This window comes from Leopardus geoffroyi, chromosome B4 (assembly GCF_018350155.1).
Source record: "Leopardus geoffroyi isolate Oge1 chromosome B4, O.geoffroyi_Oge1_pat1.0, whole genome shotgun sequence".
NCBI lineage: Eukaryota > Metazoa > Chordata > Mammalia > Carnivora > Felidae > Leopardus > Leopardus geoffroyi.
Genome location: NC_059341.1, coordinates 4,283,921 through 4,295,963, shown reverse-complemented (window position 1 = coordinate 4,295,963; position 12,043 = coordinate 4,283,921). Strand labels below are relative to the sequence as shown.

General features: G+C 41.9%; 1 long non-coding RNA gene across 1 annotated transcript; it reads left to right on the top strand.

Annotated features, from left to right (window-relative positions):
- Positions 1-428: 428 nt before the first annotated feature.
- On the top strand, positions 429-10,989 carry LOC123590907. The gene is made up of 2 exons (XR_006709030.1): positions 429-535; positions 8,885-10,989. It is a non-coding gene; the product is annotated as an uncharacterized LOC123590907 (long non-coding RNA).
- The last annotated feature ends 1,054 nt before the right edge of the window (positions 10,990-12,043 follow it).

Sequence of the window (12,043 nt, the reverse complement as noted above, 5' to 3'; positions counted from 1 at the left end):
CTCTGCCCCTCCCCCGTTCATGCTCTGTCTCTCTCTGTCCCAAAAATAAATAAACGTTGGAAAAAAAAATATATGCTATTCTAATATATACTCTTTTAAAATATCCTAATGCATTTTTAGAAACAGAAAGAGATCTGGTTTCATTTTTGTCTGTGTTTCTACATGTGAGGCCCACATTTTGCTCGATTATTCCATCAGCAGTGGTCAAGTTGGTCCCTGATTCTAAGCCCACTTCCCCACAGTGTATGTGTGAGTTTGCCCCCTCGCAGGCTTTCTGAAGAATTAGCTCAGGGTTTGTAATTTCACACACAACAGTCTCCGCCTCAAGAGATGCTTGCTAACAGCGGGTTGAGGACCTCTGGACAACTTACTAACGGCGGACAGTAGGGGGCAGAGGTGTCCACGTTTCTCTGATTTGGGGAGCTCGGCTTCTGTGTGGAGTCCCGGAAACCGTTTGACTTCAGACGTTTGCTACAGTCACAACTTTCGTAAGAAGATTTCTGGTCTGTTCTCTTACTTTCCAGCCTCCAAACAGGTAACTTTTTACCATTGTAAAAGTAATACAAATTTATAGAACAAAATTTGGAAAATACCAAAGGTACAGCAGCAGAAAACAAAACCAAACAAACCACTCAAATTCCCATTGTCGAGGAACAAATATTCGATAATATTTTGTCTTATTTGCCTTTATACTTTTGTGTGTGCATGTGCATATATACAAAATATTATAATGCATGAATACAATAAATACAAAAAAGCATTGTATATATCGTTTTCATTCACACATGTACAGTTTTTAAAAATGCAGATCACTCTGTAATATTCAATTATAATTTTTGTTTCTTTTGCTGAGTTTTGGTTGTGAACAGATAAAATTCATTACAGAATACACCAGGCTTAAGCACTTTGCAAAAGGGATTAAATATTGCATGACCGCGGGCTGTGTGACGGAAATAGAAGGGGTCTCTCCTCTTCAGCATATCTGGGTCACAGAGACCCAGGCATGATGAGCTCATTACAAACCCACATTCTACAGTATTGTTGCAAAGAGTCTTAACTAGCTCAGGAATGTCAAAGTCTCAGCATATCTCACGGTCTATAAACTCTCACTTTATATGCATGTAAGTGTTTTATATTTTGTGCCCGTGGGATTTCCATTTTGAGATTGTTCTAGCCTTTTTCCTACATGTGCCCCACAGTATTTACTTAGAATAGTTTTCAACCATTTTAGTTCTCTGTCCTGTAACTTGGAAAGCTTGACTAATACAATCTTTCAGGCTGTCAAGAGCTAATAGTCAGAAATTAAATCGGTTCAGTTTACTCTTTCTCTGAATCAAAATGTGTGAGGAGCTATGATAATCTAATTCATGGAAAAATGGTAAACAATGCAGACTATCAACTTTCTAGCCTGTGTGTGAAATGCCACTCTCAGAAAATGATGGCTAGGAAGTGATGATTTTCTCTGTAACTTGTATGTTCACTAAAAAATAAATAAAGACTTGTTTCTCATTCAATAAATGTTGCTGGAAATCAGATATCCATGTGCAAAAAGTAGATAATATTAAAAAATAAATTCCACCTAATGTGGGACTAAATATGAAAAGCAAAACTTAAAAAATGTAGAAGAAAATATAGAGAAAGTCTCTTTCCATCCATAAGGAAGAAAAGAATTATTATTATTATTATTAAAAAAATTTTTTAATGTTTATTTATTTTTGAAAGACAGAGAGAGACAGAGTGCAAGCAAGGGAGGGGACAGAGAGAGAGGGGGAGACACAGAATCCGAAGCAGGCTCCAGGCTCTGAGCTGTCAGCACAGAACCTGACCTGGGGCTCAAACCCACAAACCATGAGACCATGACCTGAGCCGAAGCCAGATGCTTAATGGACTGAGCCACCCAGGCACCCCGGAAGAAAAGAATTATTTAAAGCAAATCCTGAATCATGAAGGCAATCCTTCAATCAATAAAATACATATTATGTTAAATATTAGACCAAATGTTCCACAGTAAAGATAACGAGCCACAGATAGGAAGAATAAATACACTGGTAGTGTGTATAACCCATAAAAAATTAGTAATCAAACCATTTAAAGTTGTCTAACAAGTCCCCCAGGAAGAGACCTAAAAAGGGGAACAAAAAGTGAAGGAGAAGAAGAAGAAATTCACTGAAGATGAGATTTTCATGGCCAACCGAGAGGTGCCATGGTGTTAAAAGAGTGGGGGTGGGCTGGGAAATAAATGGACTGCCCCTTAGCAGAACAGGTGAGTATAGTTTTGTGTAGTTACCAACTAGAATACGTTGCTTGGATTTTTGTATTCTTAAAATTGTTGAAATGGTCTCGGTCTTTCTTTCCAACAATTTACACAAAGCTACGAAACAGGATTCAGTGCTATGTATGTAAGTTACAATTTACACGCCAACGGAGAGGACTGCACGGAGTATGATTTTGTTCGCATATTCTCAAAGCAATGTGTTCTTTAACAACACAAGAACTGAGAGCTAAAACAAACTAAATTTATATCAAAGAAAATGGCTGCTCTTGCTATGAGAAAGAAAATGGCTGAAATCTTAGGTGTCTTTGGATGAGATGGGAACAATCGAAACGGAAATAAAGTTGCTTTCTGATTGCAAATTTGTGTTGGAGTAAAAGATAATCTCAGAATAGTGGAGAGTTCATGGAGTACTAAGAGCTGATGAGAGGTAATTCCGAGAACAAAAAACACAGGCTAGAACGAATGGGCCAAAAGATATTGTCTTGCTTTGGGAGGCTAGGAAGGTGGTCAGGTTAAGGTCTATAAGGAATTGTCATGGAGGGAAGGCTGCAGAGTGCAGAAAAAATAAAGAAAAAATCCAGCCACTTGATGATAGCACCATCTTCCGAAAATAAGGCTCTGATCTTATTTCCGTTTAATAACGTTTGATAGCTCCCAATTTCCTATAGTTTTGGGCTTGTACTCTTTCGGTAGCAAGTTTGGTAGCATTGAAAAACCATCAGTGTGATTCCAAAAACCTTTGCAAAGACCATTCCTAAGAATCTGTCCCTCACCTCACCTCAGGACACTTTGCATGTTACTCCAGGTATCCACTGAGCACCCTGGGCAAGAGATATCACCAACGGCTCTAAGATTTAGTTTCAATTTAAAATAAGTCCTGGGGCGCCTGGGTGGCTCAGTCGCGTCTGACTTCAGCCCAGGTCATGATCTCGTGGTTCATGAGTTCGAGCCCCGTGTTAGGCTCTGTGCTGACAGCTTGGAGCCTGGAGCCTGCTTCAGAATCTGTGACTCCCCCCCCCCCCCGGCCCTCTGTCACCTCCCCAGCTCATGCTCTGTCTCTGTCTGTCAAAAAATAAATAAATGTTAAAAAAATTTTTTAAATAAGTCCTTGCAATGAACTCATTGGTAAATCCTTTAATGCCTTAAGATTCAGAGAGAAGATTCAGATCCTGGGTCCTGCAGATGACTCAGTGTTATACAAAGCCTAAAACCTCCGGGTGGGGCCAGGGAGGCATCCCACATCAGTACAATATGGAATTACCTAATCTTTTAATTATTGGTTAGGAAACCAACCAGTTGCGAAAACAGCAAGTCTTTTATGACTTTATGATGCCATTGAGTCTGTGAGCTCTGACCATTGGCTTTGCAGAATTTCTGTGTTAGTGAAATTGTTGAGATTGCTGGTCAAGATTATTTTGTAAATTTTATTTATTTGTTGTTAAAATAACACAGGCCACGTGGAAAGGATTATGTGGTGCCATTTAGCAATGGGTTGTGTCCCATTTAAATGCTTTTCCATTGTATACAAGTAATATTAAGATGGGGCAACTTATCCATCTTATCACCTACGAAATGAGTGAGGTTCTACCCTGATAACTGACCAAATTTGGAAGTAAAATCTATTAAATCTGCTTGAAGACACATATGCGTGTATTAAACCAAGCGTGAGATAGTTAATTTCCCCGCTATCTAGCTGCAAATTTTTTTCATTTTCCTTATTTACTTTTTATTAATGAAAAACTCTTAACCATCAATTTTAGGTCCACATTTTTACATAGTACCTGACAGGAAATTAGTAAATAAACACCGGTAACAGCAATACCCTGACTTCTCCCCTGCAACCTCTTCCCTCTGGGGAGTAGCTGGCCTCTGATATGTCACAAAGACTGAGCTCAAGGCTTCACGCTGCACTTGGATGGGAGGCCACCAGTCTCTCGAGTCCAGCTGATTATTTTGTTTCCTGACCTTCACCAGTATGGAAACAGAAGAGTAGCCAGGGGAAGTCAGGAAAGTAGACCCTGGCTGTACAAAGTCGCCGAAGCTGGAAGCCCATAGGAAGAGGGCAGAAGGGCGCAGCTAGAATAGCTGAATAGCCAGTGAGCGGGAGGTGGGCGTTTGCAGTGGATTAAACCGGACAGTTGTGATGCCTCACTGAGCACGAGTCACGCCCAAGTTCTGCTCCCGGGATACCTTAACACTCATAAGCAGCCTCCCACCCTCATGACGAATGAAGACTTGCTCTGATTGACGTCCCGTTTGTGTTATTCACGTCTACATGTTCCGCTACCAGATCTGTGTTTGAAGGTTTCAGCACTGACCTAAACCTTGACTGTTTATACTCCAGACAGTCTTTTCGATAAACTGGTGGTTTGAAGCCTGGGTGGTGGTAATGGGGGATCGGAAGGTGTGTAGGGCAGTGGGCAACACAGAGCAGACCAACTCACCAATAAAATTGACCGTGAAACCTGGACGGACAATTTTCTCTGGAACACCCCGGAGCATTGGGCTACACTCTCAATCCTAAAATAAGGCCAATGTCAGCCTCATATACGATGGTACAGTCATTTATCTCCAAAGTGGTTTTAGGCTCACAGTAAATTTGAGGAAAAGGTACAGAGGTGTCCCATATACCCCCTGACTCGATGTATACACAGCCTCCCCAGTATCCACATTCCCACCAAGAGTGACACGTTTGTTACAAGTGGCTGATGAGCCCACACTGGCACATCATCATCATCCAAGGTCCACAGCTGACATTAAGGGTCACTCTTGGTGTTGTGCATTCTATGGGTTTGGAGAAATGCATAATGACATATATCCACCATTATAGTATCATACGGGGTATTTTCACTGCCCTAAAAATCCTCTGCACTCTACCTGTTCATCCCTCTTTCTCCCTAGTCCCTGGCAACCGCTAATATTTTTACTCTACGTAGTTTTACCTTTTCTAGAAAGTTATACAGTTGGAATCATACACTGTGTAAGCTTTTCAGATTTTTTTTTTCACTTAGTAATATGTGTTTACGTTTTCTCCACGTCTTTTCATGGCTTGATAGCTCATTTCTTTTTATTTCTTTTTCTTTTTTATTTTTTTTTAGCTCATTTCTTTTTAGTGCTGAATAGTATTCTATTGTCTGGGTGGACCGTGGTCTATTTTCTCATTCACCTATTGAAGGTGATTGCTTCCAGGTTTTGGCAACGATGAATAAACCTGCTGGAAACACCCGTGTGCAGGTTTTTCCGTGAACGTTAAGTTTTCAGCTTCTTTCAGTAAATAAATGCCAAGCAGCAATCACGACAGTTTTAAGAAAAGAATGACACATGTCCTGGAAAATCAGAGAAGCAGAAGAAAAGAAAATGAAAACGTAATCTGAGATGGACTTCTTGGGTTGTGCAATCTGTGTTCGAATCACTGGAAAGTAGGCCAGAGTGGGATCCAGGGAGCTTCTCACCCATGAAATGAGTGTTTTGTGAGCAGGTAGTCTCTCCATCTATTGGGTCAGAGTCTGGATTAGTCACACACTTCAGGTGACAGACTGGTGAAAACGTCGTCAGGGTTAATCAAAGGGTAACAGACATCTTTCCGTTATGCACCTATTCACTTCCTGTCCACTGACTACCCTTCTGCATTGTATCATCAGCCACAGCATTATGCTTGGCATGGAAACAGACACTGTATAAGTGGCGGTATTATTTTCACGCCAGGGGCCGCTTACGGCAATAGAGAGGTTTCTACGGTGTCACACTTTCCAGCATAAAAGTCACACATTTCCCCTAAAGTCATTTAATATTTCTATCCTGGAATACTCCACGATGTCAAACAATCTGAATCCTTTTACTTTTTGTTGTAGAAGTAGGTAGAGAAAACATCAACGTACATAAAAATCCCACAGAGGTCCCTTGAAATCAAGCAGTAGATAATACTGCCTGGCAGTCCGTCACAGTGCTGAGGATTTTCATGATTCAGAAAACATCACAGTCGGGTGAAACCAATAGGACTTTTTATTAAATGTCACTCAGTCCCAGGGCTCGTTATGCATCTGCGTTCCACTCATGGACTCCAACACTGGGGCTGCAATCAAAAGACACCTTGAGTTGAACTTACAGATCCTGTCAGTTAGTCTTACTCTGGAAGTAAAGGGACAAGCAAGCACCACCCCACTCAGCTCCAAGCTCCAATCACACACACACACACACACACACACACACACACATACACAAAAGAAAAAGAAAGAAAAAAAGAAAAAGAAAGGAAGCCATGTCTCATTTAGGACAAAGATGCACACTTCTCTGTGTTGTGCATTTTTTAAAAATTTCTTTTAACATTTATTCATTTTTGAGAAACAGAGCATGAGTTGGGGAGGGGCAGAGAGAGAGGGAGACATAGGATCCGAAGCAGGCTCCCGGCTCTGAGCTGTCAGCGCAGAGCCCGACGTGGGGCTCGAACCCACGAACTGTGACATAGTGACCTGATCCGAAGTCGGGCACTCAACTGACTGAGCCACCCAGGCGCCCCCTTCTGTGCTGTGCATTTAAGTAAAACATGCACTTCTGAAGCCTAAAATTAGCGGCAAAGGAAATTTACAAGTCCCACTTACAAGTCCCCTTCATTTTCAGAATCGGTGCATTTTCTTCATGTGCACAGCACACGTTTCATGGTGGCATTGCTGTGTGTGGTCTCATGGCAGTTGCGCACATAAACACACAAACGGAAAGGCAGGTAAGAGTCCTATCGTTCAGTGAGAAGAATCACAGGGTAAACAATGGTGACAGCGAGCAGTATTGCCCGTCAGCACGGACGGACTTCTCCCCAAACCAGCAGCTGCTCCCAGGCGACCTGGCTGTGCTGTGCTCCCCCCACCACCTGCCAGCACCTGGCTGTCTACAGTCGCCGGACCCGGCTGTGCCTCTCCAGTCTGGTGGTGCACATGTGAAGTGTAGACGCTAAGCTCCTCGACCCACAGACACGCACCCTTTATCACACCATCAGCATATAGTGTTGCAATGACCAACTTGCTTGTCGCCACCACTAGGCTGCATGCTTCCTGAAGGTTGACCCTGGGTTTGGCGTCCGGTGGTGGTGCTCCATACGTATTCCTGGAACGAGTGAGTATGTTGCCATGGCAGCATGAAATCAACGCAATGTTGTGGTTGCCTTTAATGTGAAGGATGTAAATAACAACTGCTACCCTGTAGGCCATGACTAATATCAATTGGTATCTCCATTCCTAATTACACATTCGTGTTCCTGTTGATGTTTCTACAATGAACGAAACGCTGGCTCCGGGAAAATCCCCATACTTTGGAAACAATGGCAGGAGAACACATGTATATTCCCACTTCATGCAAGAGACTTCCACGGGTAAAAATAAGTTGTGCGTGTTTGATGATGAATTCTGGAAAAAGAAAAGGAAAGACATGTCTGTTGTTCCGGGCCCTGAGCTGTTGTTTGAAAGTGTTTAATGGAGGCGGATGTTGTTGCCATCACTTAGGGATCATATATATATTTCAACATTTTCATTCTGTTCTGTTTTCACACTTTCATTGTGTTTGGCAATATTGGGCAGCTGTATGCACACACTGAATTTTGAGCCACAGAAGTAGGGTAAGTCACCTAAAACGCCTACTGCGTTTGCCTTCCAGGATAGATAAATCATAGTAATTTCTACCTTAGATTCTTTTCTCAGACCTCCAATAATTATTTCTCATCTAATTCTTAATTTCTAGTATTATTATTTATTTTACTTCTATATGGTTTCCTATGAATATCAAATGGCTCAAAACTATCATTAGTTGTCATAACCAAATTTTGGTCATTTTGATAAAATCCAACATACTACTTAAAACTCTTCCTTCAAAATAACACAAATTGCAGAAATATTCTTAATTCAATGCAGGATATTTTATTTATATTTACATGGTTTACATTGCTAGGTGTGTAGTCAGGAAATTTAAATGATCATAGTTGTGGCGTGATTTCCCCCAAAGATACCGACAGAGAGGTAAAGGAAGGTGGGTTGCAGATCACTGAGCGATTACGAGGTTTTCCTCCTAATAAAGATTCGGCTGATGCCTGTTTTTTTCAAAGTCTGGCAGAGTATTTCACGGTAGTAACAGGCATCTGGTTTTGGATTTCTGTATTTGAAAATTTGCAGTATTTTCAGATCAAACTTGTAAGGGATCTGAATGTGTAAAGTTCGTTATAACCGTAAAACGAGAGACGAGTGGTTCTGGATTCTCCCTGGGCCTGATCTCTGGCTGACCAAGGGATTTGCTGACTGTGTCCTTCTCCAGGCTCCGAGGGGTGGGGGAGGCTGGCTGCCATTCACCCCCCGCTGAGAGTTGCATCCACCATCTGCCCGCTCTCGGCTTTGCTTCCAGAACAGCTGCCCGGGTCACTTATTTTGACTAAGATGTATCAGAATTGGAAAGTTTGAAAAATGGATGGAAAATGTTCATCCTACCAAGTCTTAGATGGTCATGATTCGACCTCTTCAGAAACTCCTCGAAAACAATCTTTGGTGGTATGGAATCCCGTGAAGTGTCTGCACGACGATATTTGTGTGTTTGGATTCTGTTCCAGTTTCCAACGTTCTTCCTGTTTTCAAGGGACGCTTCATCTCTGCAGCACTGGATTTAAAACACGTCTGCAAATTTTTGGACCATCAGGAGGTGGAAACTAACCCTTCCCCTTGAAGATGGTCTGGACTTCGAGATGAACAGAATGAGGTAAAAGTGAACTAGCCCCTAGAAAGCCATCGCATCTTGGCACCCCGACCCCCGGCCCCAATCTCTCTCTGTCTTCTGGGGTGTTTGCTCTTGGAGATGTGCCACCATACTCTGAGGGAGCACCCATCGTTCGGGGAGGCCAAGAGTAATACTGCAGCTAGCAATGATATGAATGCTACATGATTAATCCTGGCAGTGAAATATAAGCAGAGTGGGTGTATTTCCTTTCCAAGCAAAACAATGAACACCCCGTGTTTCTCTTTTCCTACAACAAATCAGAGGTGCATCTGGGGTGTATTTACACGGCGCAGCTATCTGACGGCAGTGTTTTCATTTGTCTGGGTTCCTGAATGAGTAACAAGCAAACACATATGCAAGTCCTTGACTCACGGACCCTTAATTATTAGGCTCTTAAAGGAAATATGTGGAAACGTATAGGAATGCATAAAAATAAAAAGTGTAGTCGAAATAAAAAATCTAGAGCCTTTCTTCCTGCTGGTTCATCTGGCCATACCCTTCTTATTGTCTCTGAGACAACAACCTTGTGTGTTTGCTGAAAAAAATGCAGGGCACTTAAAGCCATTGAGGAAATTGATTTTTCTTCATGAGCCAAATTTTTCTTTTTATATTTTATTTTCATTTTTAAGTCTACAGAGAAGATGAATTACATGTTAGACAGGTTTTCCATCTTTTGGTACATCTAAGTCGAGGATAAAAAAAAAAATGAAGAATTGGAATGTCTTTCCATTGCCAGGAATGGAATTCATTAACATTTGAGATTCACTAATTCTATTGATCGGTTGCTGGAGGACTTGGTTTAAATTGGTCCACTTCTACCTCTGATGCGTAGGCAAGTGGGAAGCCACCAAAGCAGGAAGGAATGTGTGACACTCTATGTTTAGGGTGGACGAAAGAATGGGCAGGGCCAGTGTCGCCTCTTTATTCCAATTTCTTCTTTTTCTTTTGTTCTTCCTTTTTTTTTTTGGTCTTTGCTGAGAAACCAGTTATTTGAATCCCCCTCACCGCACTCGCGTGGAACATGTGATTAGCAGGAGACCGTACATTTGCCCTCAACCGCATGCCTGCCAGGAGCATCCAAACGAGCTTTGGCATTGCTTCCAATTTCTACGGGACTGACTTTTCAGCTCCATTAAGACTGATGACAAAGGAACTATTTTTGGTGCCTCTATGAAAGAAACACTCCGGAGCCTGTTAGTTTTCAGCCATCCTGCTGTTCGAAGAGAAAAGTGCCAACAAAGCCACTGTTCTCAAACAGCACTGAATTCTCTTACCGCTGTGGGTTTGCCCTTTAGTCTACCCACTTGGCCAAAGGTGCGGCTCATCAAGGTGAAAGAGCCCTGCTGGTTGCCTCTCCAAACCAAGGGACCAAGGTGTGCTGCTCCTTTTGTTATGCGCAGATTATGTATCTTCAAAACGATTTTTTGTCTTCAAGTGTTAAACAGGGGTGACATTTTGGTAGCTCATCATGGGAGATAGTTTGGAAACGCTCCCTCCTCTACTCTCAATCTCTGCTCCCACAAACACACACCGGTGCATATTCAAATTGAGGTTTGCCTAACTTCCCAGAGCAAGTGGAGAAAAATCCCTATGACCACAGACTAGTAAGACTTCTCACGCTCTCTCTGTATACCCATAATTCAACAGCATGTGCTTAATAACAGTGGGCAAAACTGTATCATCTATTAATGAGGAATATGCAAGAGAGAGAATGCATGGGCCCAGAAACCCAGCGAGAAAAGCATAAAGTTGGTGAGAACTGTCAGTGAGAGCGGAATGGATGCATACGAAATCTCTAGCATGATTCCACAGGATGATGTGAGAGGCACAATGGAGATATAATCTGGAGAATACGTCAGTTGGAGAACAGAAGTTGAGGTAACGCATGGTTTAAAATTTGGATGACTAATAGAAGGTACTGTTTCAGATAAAAAAAAAAAAAGACTAATGGAAAGAGATTAGAAAGACACGGTACAGGCGAAGAAACCTGTGATCCATTAGGTTAGAGAAAAGAATACCGGTGGTACAGAACGATAACTCTGCTCAAATGATCTGAGTAGTGTTGTGTAGAAGATGGTGGAGCTTAGTAGACTTTCTCTGTGTTTCTACGGAGGGAATTTTTTTTTTTAACGTTCTTTCAACAAATATTTATTTATTTATTTATTTTTCAATATATGAAATTTATTGTCAAAATGGTTTCCATACAACACCCAGTGCTCATCCCAAAAGGTGCCCTCCTCAATACCCATCACCCACCCTCCCCTTACGGAGGGAATTCTTTAAGAAGAATCATAAACATTGAAATATATGGGCCAATAAAATTTTTTAAAAGTATCTTTTGGAGAAAGACAAGGAATTAGGAAGCCTTGGTAAGTGGTGAACACGGGTGGTGGTCAAGCTGAAGGGATGGTCAGTGAACAGTCTCATGCAGGGCAGAAAATGCAGTCCCTCTTCGCTCCTTGCTGTGCCTTGTCCTGTGGCTCAGCTCCCACATCCAGTATCCGACGATGTCCTGTTAATTCCACGCATTTTTGTATTAAATGAACAGCTTACTATGTGTTGTACACCAAGGAAGTACAGGAAGACCTTGGATTGCGAGGAACTTGCTCTGCGAGTGTTCCACAAGACGCGCAAACGTTTCTAATAAATTTTAACTTGATAGATGAGCGACGTCTTACCATACAAGTGGCATGTGATGCCGAATGTCACACGATCACAAGTGAGACAACGGTTCTTGAAATTCACTTTGATATATGAGTGCTTTGGACGACAAGCATGTTTCCAGAAGGAATTATGCTTGCAAACCAAGGTTTTACTCTACTTAGGGGTCATCCTGGTGAGAAACACAGAGCAGTTTCATGTTGCTATGGGTCTTACACTCACTGGCAACATAGAGAAAGATTGACAAAGAACATCATTTCATGCAGGTATGAGTGCCATGGAGACAAAGGAAAAAGCAGGCTAATGAGGTGGGTGGACAAGGTTAGTTGTTTCATTTTTTTCCAGCTTTAGTGAGGAATG